Below are 13,032 nucleotides of genomic sequence, written 5' to 3'. Positions count from 1 at the left end.
ACCAACTTTGTTATAAGGAATTTTAGCTGTCAGTATTGTTTAATCAAGGTAAACTTTTTTTTAACTTGAAAATCTCACAGAACCACAGAATAGCCCGATTATGACAGACATATATTTGTAACTACTATATTATGAAATTGAAAAAGGCATTATTTGTGTTCTGAGGAAGCATTATAGAACGGACACAGTCCACGTTTCATAATTGTATGGTCATGTTTTTGAATCCTAGCTCTATTATTTACTAATTTAGCATTTTATTACACCTACCTTAGCCTCATTTTTGTCATTTATAAAATGGAGCTTATATTATTTTTCTTCTCAGGCTTATAGTTACAGTTAAATGAAAAGCATTTTGTATAGTGCCTTGCCCATAGTGGGCACTCAACATGGGGGATGTTAATTATTAATAATTATAACAATATTAGATCTATTATAGATTTCTCTTTCTAGGAGGAGCTAATAGTCCAGATACTGTGGTTAATGGCAGTTAGGAAAACCAGAATTGACTTTAAAATTTTACTTCTATTTTAAGCATTTACTACCTTAGTTTGTTTTTGTGGTTGGTTTAGTTTGGTGAATTAGACTAAAACATGGGGCATATGAGGCTAATATTTTATCATGTGGTCACTGGCTGTCTCTAGCATTACCTGATTCTCTTCCAAATATGTATAAGTTTTTGTTAACAGTGGGAACCATTAACCCTACTACTAGAAAAAAACAATTGAACATTATAGATTTAATGATTTTAAATTAGTTTTAAATGCCAATTAGAATCAATTTATCTTCCCCTACAGTTAATTCATTCCTCTTTACTATTCCAAGTAGAAGTAGATTTTATTTCACAAGTTAGGTCTTGTACCTTCCCTAGTTAAGGATTTGATCAGAGGTGAAAGAAAAACCTTTCTGTATCTGTAGAAAGCTGTTAAAAGCTATATTATTTCTTAAAGTATCTCTGACGAAAGCAGGTGCATAATTTCCATAACATTCATGATGTAATGGGCTTTCTTTAAACTTCATCAGTGAACATAATTTTTGAATGGTTAACTATTTTAAAGAGTTGATTTATTCTTATTTTTGAAAATTATTTGTTATTGGTAGTATGAAGGGATATTTCCTATGATAGCCAAGTCTTCCTTATTGCAAGGAATGCAGTACTATATATTGTATTGAAATATTGGCAAGAGAATGAACTGTAAATGTCCATTTATAGAACTAGTCATTATTTCTAAAAAATGTTAACATTAACATGTTACATCAAAAGCTGTTCATTTCCTAATGATCTCTTTTATATTCTAACCTAATTTTAAGAACCATACAGTTTTTGGTATTTTATATTGTTGAGGATTTTTTAAAATGTTATTTTGTGATATTAGATTTAATCTCTTAATAAAGTTGTACATTTTTGCATTCATGACTTTATATTTCTTGGTATTTTCTGGCATACATAAATGTATTGAATGAATGATGGGGAGATCCTGACTCGGGGTTGAGTTCTGTGACAAGTAAATGAACTCGGATTGCCTGAGTTCAAAACTGGCTCTGCTTCCTTAGCCAGGTTAACTTTTTTAGCTTTAGTATTGTTATCTGTAAAATAAATTGCTTTGAGGATTATATTAGATAATTCATATAAAGCATTTAACACAGTGCTTAGCTCATAACATGTTTAGAAAATGTTAGCTACTATTATAAGGTTTGCTGTGTTTTTTGCATGGACCGTAAAAGTCTTGTATATAAAGTCGAACTATGAAACTTAATCTTCATATAGACATTAAAAACAATCTTGAATTTTTCTCAACTCTGTTATTTTTAGTATAGTCAATCTGTGGAAAAACTTGAATCTTTATTTTAATTCAGCTATATTTTTTCCTTTAAGTCACAGTAAGTTCTTAATTTTTTATAATCAGATAAGCAGTGATAACAGTCCTTATATTCATTTAGATCATGAAATGTAGCTATGGAACTTATTAGATAAATTTTTCATTAGACCTGACTTTTATTTTATTTAAGCTAATATTTAAGTATTGAATCTTCTTGACATTGAATATCCTTAATCCGTTACCTGCAACTCTTAGGATTAAGGGTGGATGTTTTCTGCTGTTAGTAAAGGGTTCTCAAATCCATTAGCTCATCAGATATTATCTGTAGATAAAAGTATAATAAGTTCTATATATACATATATATGTACATAATATGTACTTAGAACTTTTGTACATATATCCATATATACACAAACACAGATACATATATGAAGAATATAATATATAAATGTTGACATATACCTATATGAAGACTATATGAATATATACAACATATATGTATATATATAAAACAATATATAAATGTTGATACAAATTTTAAAAATCTTTATTTTAAAGGCTAGACTGAATTCATGGTAGCTTTGGTTGCCTTCACTATTTGCTCCATCAAAGGATGCTGAAAATTCAGCTATTATGTAAGGATCAGTTAATATTTTGACTTTTAAAAAGGTTCGTCATATGTAAAAGCTCTCAGTGTACATTTCCTATCTTTTTCTTACCCAAATGTGCCATTTCAGAAACACTAGTATTTTTCTGTTCTCCCAACATATGCATTTTTTTTGAACAACTTTATTCAGGTATAATTGGTATACAATGAAATTGTACATATTTAAAGTATACAATTTGATGAATTTTTATACCACAGGCGGGATGAGGAACATGCTACTGTAAATGTTTCCTTGTGCTTTTTTTGTAATTTATCTCTTTCCACTCCCAGGGATAACCACTAATCTGTTTTTGTACATTAACTTGCAATTTTTAGAATTTTATGTAAAGAAAATTGTATGGTGTATACTTCTTTTCTGAGAGGGAGGTCTGGCTTCTTTCACTCTGCCTAATTAATGTGAGATTTATCTATGTTATTTTGTGTATCAGTAGTTTGTTTTTATTGTTGAGTAGTATTCCAGTATATGGATATGTCACAGTTTTTAAAATCTATTCTCCTGTTGATAGACATTGGATTGTTTCCAGTTTTTGGCTACTCAGATAAAACTGCTATGAACATTCGTTTATAAATTTTTGTACCAACACATGTTTCCATTTTTCTTGGGTGTTTACCTAGTAGTGGAATTGCTGTGTGATACAGTAACTCAGTTTTCTAAAGTAGCTATACTGTTTTCTATTCCCACCAGTGGTGGGAATTGGAATTCCAGTTTCTCCACGTCCTCATCAACACTTGCTATTATCTCTGTTTTTTTTTCTTTATAGCCATTATAGTGGCTGTGATGTGATAATTCATTGTAGTTTTGTTTTACATTTCCCTGTAGGCTAATGAGGTTGAGAATTTTTTTCATGGTTTTATTGGCCATTTGTATAACTTCTTTGGAGAAATGTCTATTCAAATTCCTTGCCCATTTAACAAATGGGGATGTTTGTATTCTATTATTGGGTTATGAGTTATAAAAAAATCTTTGCATATTCTGGATACAAGTCCCGTATCAGATATGTGATTTGCAAATATATTTTCCCATTATGTGGGTTGTGTTTTTATTTTCTTCATGGTGTCCTTTAAAGCTCAAAAACTTTTCATTTTGATGAGGTGCAACTTATTTTTGCTTGTGCTTTTGATATAATATCTAAGAAACTATCTCCTAATCCAAGGTCATGAATATTTATGCTTGTTTTTTTCTAAGAGTTTTATAGTTTTAGCTCTTACACTTAGATCTGTGATCCATTATGAGTTAATTTTTGTGTATAATATGGAGAAGGGGCCCAACTTAATTATTTTGCTTATGGATATCCAGTCGTTCCAGCACCATTTGTTGAGACCATTACTTTTTGTTTATTGGCTTGTTAAAAAAGTCTAATAAAATTTTCTGCTTTGTTATGAATTCTTCTAGGTAGCAATTTGTTGGTCTAGGGTGGCAGTTGGGGTTATGGTGCTGAGGGACGCATTTTAGAATAAATGAACCCACTGACTTAAATATACGATTATATAATTTCATCCTTACATTACTTTATACTTGAACATTAAATAAAATTCAGGTGCCATTTTACTTCCTACTGGACAACCTTGTGTCCATAATTCTACAAAAGCTTCAATGCTGGACCGTTTAATGGGAATCAGGGTGAGATTTTTAAACATGTGACTTAAAGAAAGAAAAGCTTCTATTATATCCTTTCTTTTTTCCCTCTCTCTTCTTCAGGGTCTCCCTCTTTAACTTACCTGCCTTATTACCTTATTAAGATAAAAAAGACTCTTTTCGATTATTACATGTAGCCTTTTCTGAAAGAAGAGCAAATACTAAGGTTTTATTTTTTAAATTGGAAATTCAAGGAAATGTTCTATAGCGATGATTAAAAACATGGAGAAAAATTATAAGGATTTTAATTAACCTTGGTAAATTTAAAATCCAGAATTAATATCATTAATATCAAGGTTTTCTGTTCCATGTAATACTAGTTGAAGGTTAGAAATAACATAGTATTTTCCTTTTCATTTTAAAAATAATAAAAATATTTTACAACTTGTGAAATGTACTTAATATTTTGAGAAAAACTTATTCTTTGTCTATAGAACAGTTAACTCTAAATTGGGTTTCTAATTTTTTTCATATATTTTAATAGGCATTAATTATTCTCTTTTGGAGATCTTAAGAGCAAAGGGAAAAGTATAAATCTTTCATAAGAATATTTGAATTTTCTGTGTTTCATCTCTATTTGTAGAGTTCTACTTCTTTAGAATATGAGGCCAGTACTTTGCCAAGTAAGAACTAATTTCCTGGGAAATCAGTTTGCTGGCTTGACTTCTTGCTTGCTGTGCCTTTCCCTTTTGTTTCTTTGTAATAGAGCTGAGTTCAGTCCTGTGGAAAATCACTAAATCATGTCATTATTTTCTCTAGCTCAAATTAAACATGATTGGTATATATTTGCATTGTACTAAATTCTGTAACTTTCTTGTTATAGATTTGTTAGCATACCCTGAAGGACTTTGAGGTTCATTTGATAAGTTGACTATTTGTATCTGAAATAATGCTGAACGGTATATTCTTTTAGTGAATGTTCTTACTCTTTTTTTTTCCCCCTCCAGTTGACTTAGTGAGAGGTATGTATCACTTGTGTTCTTACAGTGAAGCCCAGATACTTGTGAGATATAATCATAATTTTTATGTGCTGTTGGCACCTACTTATAATTTTTAATTACATCCACATTTATTGTCTCTGTTTTTTATTTATGTGTATTTTTACTATGTATATAATTTTGGAGCCTGCTTTTTTAAAAGATACATTCTAATATTACAATTATTTGAAAACAGTTAAAAATGGTGAATATTTCATTAATGGATATATCATCATTTATGCAACCAATTTTCATATCATTCACACTTAGATTAATAAATTTCCAATTATTATAAACAAAATGAGCAAATATTGCTAAACACAAATCTTTATTCACATTTCTGTATTCTTTTTAAAAAATTATAATAATTTCAATAATTTTATTTTTGTATACACATTTGCTTAACAATCACTGAATTTCTAGGCTAGATCAGGTAGTTGAAGAGCCTTTTGTATAAGTAGTTTATATTGTCTAGAAGCAAGGTATGCTGCAAATCCAGTCTGGAGCAAAAAGGGAAATTATGTTTTACTAAAGACGGGCTTAGAAATTCTGATCCAGTAGGTTAAAGTGTTTCCTTTCTCTGGTAGCAGGGCTAAGGCATACCTGGTTGCTAGGCCACCACCATTCACAGGAATAGCCAAGAAAACAGGATCCAGACCACGAAAAACAAGAGCAACCAATTTACCCTGTATTAAGGTACAGGTTTCACAATTCAAATCACGTGTATTCAATGGTAAATTTACAAAACCTTTCTAAGATGTTCGCTGTCAAAAATGGGTTCACTGCCATTGGTAAGCCTGCAGCTATATGTGCCACATTTAAGATGCACCATAAAAGACTTAACTATTAGGCCACAGAGGCAGCATTAAGTCCAATACATGTAGATCCATGTTCAAGTAGATCTCTTTCTGCTTCGGAAGTTGGTTAGGTTTTCTGGTTAATAAAAATAATGACATGATATCAAAGAATTGGTTTTTCTTGACAGTATCATCTGGTTCGTGATTTTCCATCTTGAGCCTTTTGCTCTCCTACCAGCAGTTGGTGCTTCCTCTATTTTTCCTCAGCTGCTAAGGCTCACTGCAACCTTTGCTCAGCTCACCTGAGCACAGCCATCTTTGGCTAACACATGACTCTGCCCCCACATTTCTATGTTCTTAAGATAGATTCCTGTAAGTGGAATTATCAAGTCAAGGTATACATTTCTTAGGGCTCTTAAGAGAGCAAAATATTGCACAATTGCTTTCTAGAAAGGTTGTGCCAATTTGCATTACCATTAGCAAGGTATGAGATTGAGATATATACCTTCGCCAGCAGTGTTATTTAAAAATGTTTGCAAATTTGATCAGGAGAAAATATCTGCTTTCTGAAATTTGTATTTATTTGATCACTAGTGGAACATTTTAAATATGATTATTAACCTTTCAGTATTTAAGTGAAGTTATGTTCCTATTCTTTGTTCATTTCTTTTTTTTTTTTTAGTGGATGCTAATTTTTTACATGGAATCTAGGGATGGATAAAATTCAAAGCTGTGACTTATATACATGATCAGCAAAAAGTTGTTTCATGTCCCTTTCAATTTAGTTTTACCCTCCCCTCCCTGCAACTACTTTTAAATTTTGTCTGTTCTTGAATTTTGTAAATGGAATACTACCATATGTACAGTAGTTCTCCCATATCTATGGGGGATACATTCCAAGACTCCCAGTGGATCCCTGAAACCAAGATAATTCAAACCCTATATGTACTGTTTTTTTTTCTATGATAAAGTTAATTTATAAAGTAGGCACCATAAGAGATTAACAACAATAATAAAATAGAACAATTATGACAATATACTGTAATAAAAGCTATGTCAATGTGGTATCTCAATATTTTATCATACTATACTCATCTTTGATGTGAGATTTAAGTAAAATAGAACAATTATAGCAATGTACTATAATAAAAGTAATGTGAATGTGGTTCTCTCTCTCTCAAAATATCTTACTGTACCATACTCACCCATCTTGTGTTGATACAACATGATAAAATGCCAAGTGATGAGACGGAGTTAGGAGAATGACTTAGTCATGGTGACGTGGCATTAAGCTACCATTGACCTTCTGATAATATGTCATGTTAACCTTAAAAATAAAAGTTATTTTACCAAAAAAATGGATTCATTTGGGCACAGCAAAGAATTGCAGTTTGGGACAAATTATAGCAAAAGCCATAGGCAAGCCCAAGAAACAAAGGAGAGGACTATTTTATAGAGAAAAAGGAGGAAATTGGGAGGGGTTGTTTTGAATGAAAGGTCTCATTGGAGAAAAGCAGGAGTTCACGGTGATGACAGTTTCTCATTGGTTTAGTTTCTGGGGTAGTTGATTTCTTGTGGGAAATGCAATGTACATCTTTCCTGTTGGGGCTTGTTATGATTCCTTGTCGGGGTCTGTAATTGACAATTCTTCCTGTAATGGACCTCTAGTGGTAAAATTTGACAGCTCCCCCTTCTGGCCTCCTGACTCCAGAGTCAGGAAGTTTCCCTTTAGTAGACTTCTGAAGTCTACTGAGATTTCTACTTTAGTAATAGTGAGGTTTCACTTTATTAATTTTTATAGGCAGAAGGACGATCATCTTCAGATGATCCAGGATCATTGAGCCATGATGATGTAGGTGATTGGATGTCAGGAGCAGATGATGTCAGGGGTTGGGAAAATTTAATATTTTTGGACTGCGGTTTACCATGGGCAACTGAAACCATGGAAAGCAAAACCATGGCTAAGGGGGTCTACCATACCCCTTTTTATCTGGCTTCTTTTGCTTAACATGTTTTTGAGATTCATTTTATTTTATTTATTTCCTTTACGTTTATTAAGGAAACCATAATCAGTAGAAAATTATAGCAGTAGTATGTACTTTTAAATACAATGCCATTAAGATAATCTCTAAACCACAGTTTAAGTGTTCGGTTTGCCTCAAGTTCCAGTTGTATCTCCCTAAGACTCTTTCCATCACAGTAGCAATTTTAAGCCAGTCTTCTTTCTATACATTAGTAATTTCTGGAGAAAACACTTTACTCAGGAAGAACATGCACTAAGAATGCATAAGAAAAAAATGTGTAAATACATCGAAGAGATTCTATAGGAGTATCACTTAAACCCTGGGATTTATTTGCCTTTTAAAAGCACCATTTAAAAAAAGTTTTTATTGTGGCAAGAAAACAAATGAGTTACTGAACAAAAAATATTTTTATTTTCAGAATAGAAATTATCTTTAAAGATTTTTTAAGTGCATTTTAAAATGAGACAATTTGAAGAAAATATAAATAGGATATTCTCGTTGAATAGTAAATTCAAACCATTATTATAAACAACAGGTAACTTCCTAAGTAGCACAGTATTCCACAGTAGCAGAATATACCATGCTTTGTTTTTCTATTTTATTGATAGACATTTGCATTATTTTCATTTTTTGCCTGTTATGAATAAGGCTGCTATAAACATTCTTGTACAAGTTTTTTTTTGTGAACATATGTTTCATTTCTCTTGGTTGAATACCTAGGAGTGAAATTGTTGGGTCACAGGGTAGGTGAATGTTTAACTTTATAAGAAATTGCCAAGTGGTTCTCCATTAGCAGTGTGCGAAATCCATTTGCTCTAGATCTTCGCCACCCGTTACTTGGGTTGTTAGTCTCTTTGGTTTTTATCCATTCTAGTGGGCATAAAGTGATATCTTAGAATGGTTTTAGCTTACATTTTCCAGGTGTTTAAAGATGTTGAGCACTTATTCTTTTTTGTTGTTGACATCTTTTACAACAGCAAATTTGCCGATTGATAATAAGTGTCTTAATAAAAGGTTTAGTGTGTTTTATTACTACATATGGATCTAGATTTATTAATCTGATTTGTAAGATCAGAGATTGATTTGTAATTAAAAGTAAAATGAAAAACACTTCAAGTATAAGATTTTTTAAAGTTCCATATCAGCGATAATTCATATAGATTTCTTGGAGTTAAGTAAACATTTGCTGTTGATTAATGTTTGTCAGAACTTTGATGGGTAAATGATTCAAAAGAAAAACTTCAGGTGGTGTTTTGTAGAGCTCCTTTTTAATTTGGTCCATTGAATCATTGATTCAGGATCATTAAAATCTCATCATCTGGCTAGTAAACTATTGTGTGTTTGAGCCATACATGAGAACTGATAGTCTAGTAAGGGTATTAGGTAATAATAATACTAGCGGCAGCTAACGCTATATTCCAGGCATGTTCTCAGGGCTTTACATGCACTAATTTAATCCTCACAATAACCTCTATGAGGGTGGGTACTATTGTTATCTTCATTTTCCAGTTGAGGAATTTGCCCCAAATCATAGAGAAAGTGGTAGACTGGGATTTGAACATAGATAGTCTGGCTCCAGTAAGAGCTCACACTCTTACCCCTCAATGCTAAAGTGATTAAATTAAATGCAATCAATTTTGCGCTTTTACAGAGCATAACATTGTCTCGTAGTGGTGGCCAAAGTTTAAATTGGGATTTCTAAGTTTGCAAATAGGCTCTCCACCAGTTTCTCTCCCTTCACTATCAGTAGTCCTGTCATGTATCCCAGGGGGTGATTTATGGAAGTAAAGTTTTATTTGAATTAACAAATGGTGAACAACCCTAGTAACCTGAGATTGAGTGCTTTCCTAGAGAAGATGTCATTTCTCTCTATACCTGAAGTGAGTGCTGGAATTGGAGCTGCTACTTTCAGTCTTCAGCAGTGTTTGTTTAACTGGTCTTTGTGAAAATCTCTAAGTGTAAATGTTTAACATCCTTTGGAAACAGTGAGATTTGAGATCGATGGAATATGTGCCTGAAAAATGTTGGGCCTAATAATAGAACTACCTAAATACTTGATATTCATAGATATTTATGATGTGTTGATACAAGAATCACAGTTCTTAAAATTCTCTTCTGTCTTTTGGAATCTCCTGCATAGTGAAACCATGGAACTCATCTTTGTCATTAGTTTGGGTTTAGATAAGATTCATCTTTGAGAGGAGGGCTAGGATTTTTGGCCAATTTCCTTGAAAGAAGGTTTGAGGATAGAAGGAAATGAATGTATGTATTGGCTTTTTCCTTTACCACACCTTTTGTGGCTCCCTCCGCTTCTACTTTGGTGTCATTGTTGATATCGTGGGTACCCTAAAGAAGTTGGGGTGGATGGGAAGCATTTTGTGTGTATCGAATGAGAGAATGTAAATTCTTGAATAAATATGTCATGAGATATGAGTTTAATTCCTGTGCTGCTGCACTGTGATTTGCCTAAATGTTTTAACTTCTCCAGATCTTTGTTTCTTCTTTTTTTAAATCTTATTTTTATTTATTTTTATTTTTTATTTAGCTATTTTTATTTCTTTATTTTTTTTTTTTATTATGGTGACATTGGTTAACGAAATCCAGTAAGTTTGAGGTGTACAATTCAGCAGTAAGACGCATATATATTGTATTGTGTGTTAACTACCTATAGTTAGATTTCTTTCTGTCACCACATATTTGACCCCTTTTACCCCATCTGCCTCCCCACTGTCACCTATCCTCTGGTAACCACTAGTCTATTGTCCATGAGTCTCTTTTTTTATCCTGCTCATTTGTTGCTTTTAGGTTTATATCCCACATATAAGTGATATCATGTGATTTTCAACTTTTTCTGTCTGGCTTATTTAATTAGCATGATTATCTCAAGGTCCATCCATGTTGTTGCAAATGGCAGTATTTCATCTCTTCTTATGGCTGAGTAATATTCCATTGTATGTATGTACCACAGCTTCTTTAGCCAATCATCTATCTATCATAGGACACTTCAGTTGCTTCCATGTCCTGGCCACTGTGCATAATGCTGCTATGAACATTGTTGTGCAAATATCTTCTCGGATATGAGTTTTAAGCCTTTGGGGTAAATTGTTTCTTCTTTTATAAAGTGATAGTATTGGACTGGATGATCTTCAAAATTTTTTTTTTTGATGCTGAAATAGTTAAATTATTCTAAAAATTCTAGTGAATAAGGAATATAATTCAACTTTTTCATATGGAGAATACCAACACCATTTACTGAGTAGCATCCATTCCTCACTGATCTTCAGTGAGGATCTTAAGTCATAAGTCACATTTCTGTATACATACGGGCCTGTTTTTATGCTCTATTTGCCTGTCCCTGAGCTGTTGCTACACTGTCTTTATTTACTGTAGCTTTGTAATAAACTTAAATATCTGGTATGGTAAGGCCCTATCCCCTCACTTTGTTATTCTGTAGAATTATATTGATTATTCTTGTAAGTTTCTTTTAACCTTTAAAATTCTGTGATTTTGTGTATAGTACTCTAGTACTGCATAGACTCTCTGGGTATTTGATTGGTAATCAGTACATTCTTATTGAATGAATATATAAACAATTGTCAATTAGACTCTATAAAGGATAACAAAGTGTTATAAGTTATTACCAGTAACACTATGACTCTTTTGAGAATACTGCTAAAATACTTAGCTTTTCCTTTTGGAAGTGTTAAATTACTTTGAAATTTGTGTTGGAAGATAAAGTGATACATGAGTGTAAATTTATTATTTTAATAGTTAGGTATTTTTTAATTTCATCATGCAAAGTGGATTTTATTGCTCTATACTCTAGTTTCTTTCTTTTTTTGTCCCTCCATTTTTTATTCCCATCCCCCACCCCATCCTTCGACAACCATCAGTTTGCTATATATGTCCGTTTCTATTTTGTTTTGTTTTAGATTCCTCAAAGAAGTAAAATCGTATGGCATTTGTCCTTCTATCTTCTCCAACTTATTTCGCTTAGCATAATACCCTATAGGTCAGTCCATGTTGTTGAAAATATTACCTTTGGATTAAAAATTTGGAAAGAATAAGTAGGATTTTTGAAAAATTGTTGTTTAGACTGATAGTTTAAAACCACCTTAAAAGTCATGATAAATTCCACATGAAATTGATGAAACTTGCTTTTAATGAGCATCTTTTACTTTAAAACTAGTCTATATGAGCTCCATTATTTGGAGTTTAGACTTGGAAAAGATATTAGTTTTCACTTGAAAATATTTCATATTTTCATTTACAGTTTGTAAAGTTAAGTTCTATATCACACTCACTGAGAAATTTGTTTCCTATTTGCTAACGTCATCAAACATTGCAGTACAGCTCTACATTTCCTCTGTGCTCTCCCAATATGCCCTTTACTTTTTCCCTTTTTGTCTTTCTGTTAAGGCTGTTTGATCTGCTTTGAATGCTTTTTCTTTGTTTTCCTTTCAAGTGGTAATATAACCATCTTCTTACATGAAGTCTTTCTTATTCATCACTTTCTCTAACTTTATCTGTATTTTTGATTCCATATATGGCATATTGTCTGCTTTGCATTGTAGTTAAGTATACATTTTTCTTCCTAAATAGATTATATACATACTAGGAACAGGATTCTTGCCACTGTAACATTCTTTGTAACTCTCACAGTTGCCTATCATAGTTCCTTGCATGTAGTGGGTCCTCAGTGGTGTCTGAATTGAATTAATAATCTTTGCCCTTATGGAGTGTGGTGGAAGGAGAGGCACAATAAGAAGATAAAGAAATACACAGGCAAATTGCCATTTGAGAATATGTGATGAAAATAATAGTACATTTAAAATAAAAATATATATGTTACCTTAATTCTGTCCACACCTTTGTAAATAGATTCTCCATTAAGCTCTCTTCATTCATCCTTTTAAGTGAGCCATCTATTTAAGTCTGTTTATGGGGCAGTTTCAATGAACTTGTGGAGGTGGACCAGTTTGGAGTATGTTGAATAGGGAATGAGGGTTAGAAATTAGAGGCAGAGTTGATACTTTTTTGAGAAGTGTGGCTATAAAGGGTAACTGAGAAATGGGGGAGGAGGTGGAGCATAGCTGTTTAGAGAATGATGGAAT

General features: G+C 32.2%; 1 protein-coding gene and 1 pseudogene across 13 annotated transcripts in view; one reads left to right on the top strand and one right to left on the bottom strand.

The window, feature by feature from the left end:
• Positions 1-13,032, top strand: part of NUMB (NUMB, endocytic adaptor protein) — a 128,026-nt gene that overhangs the window by 5,321 nt on the left and 109,673 nt on the right. The gene's annotated exons all lie outside the window — the stretch shown is intronic.
• On the bottom strand, positions 5,517-6,107 carry LOC102890857 (annotated as a pseudogene).

This window comes from Pteropus alecto, unplaced genomic scaffold (genome assembly GCF_000325575.1).
Source record: "Pteropus alecto unplaced genomic scaffold, ASM32557v1 scaffold8, whole genome shotgun sequence".
Taxonomy (NCBI): Eukaryota; Metazoa; Chordata; class Mammalia; order Chiroptera; family Pteropodidae; genus Pteropus; species Pteropus alecto.
The sequence above is the reverse complement of the archived record's forward strand: the minus strand, read 5'-3'. Positions and strand labels throughout refer to the sequence as shown.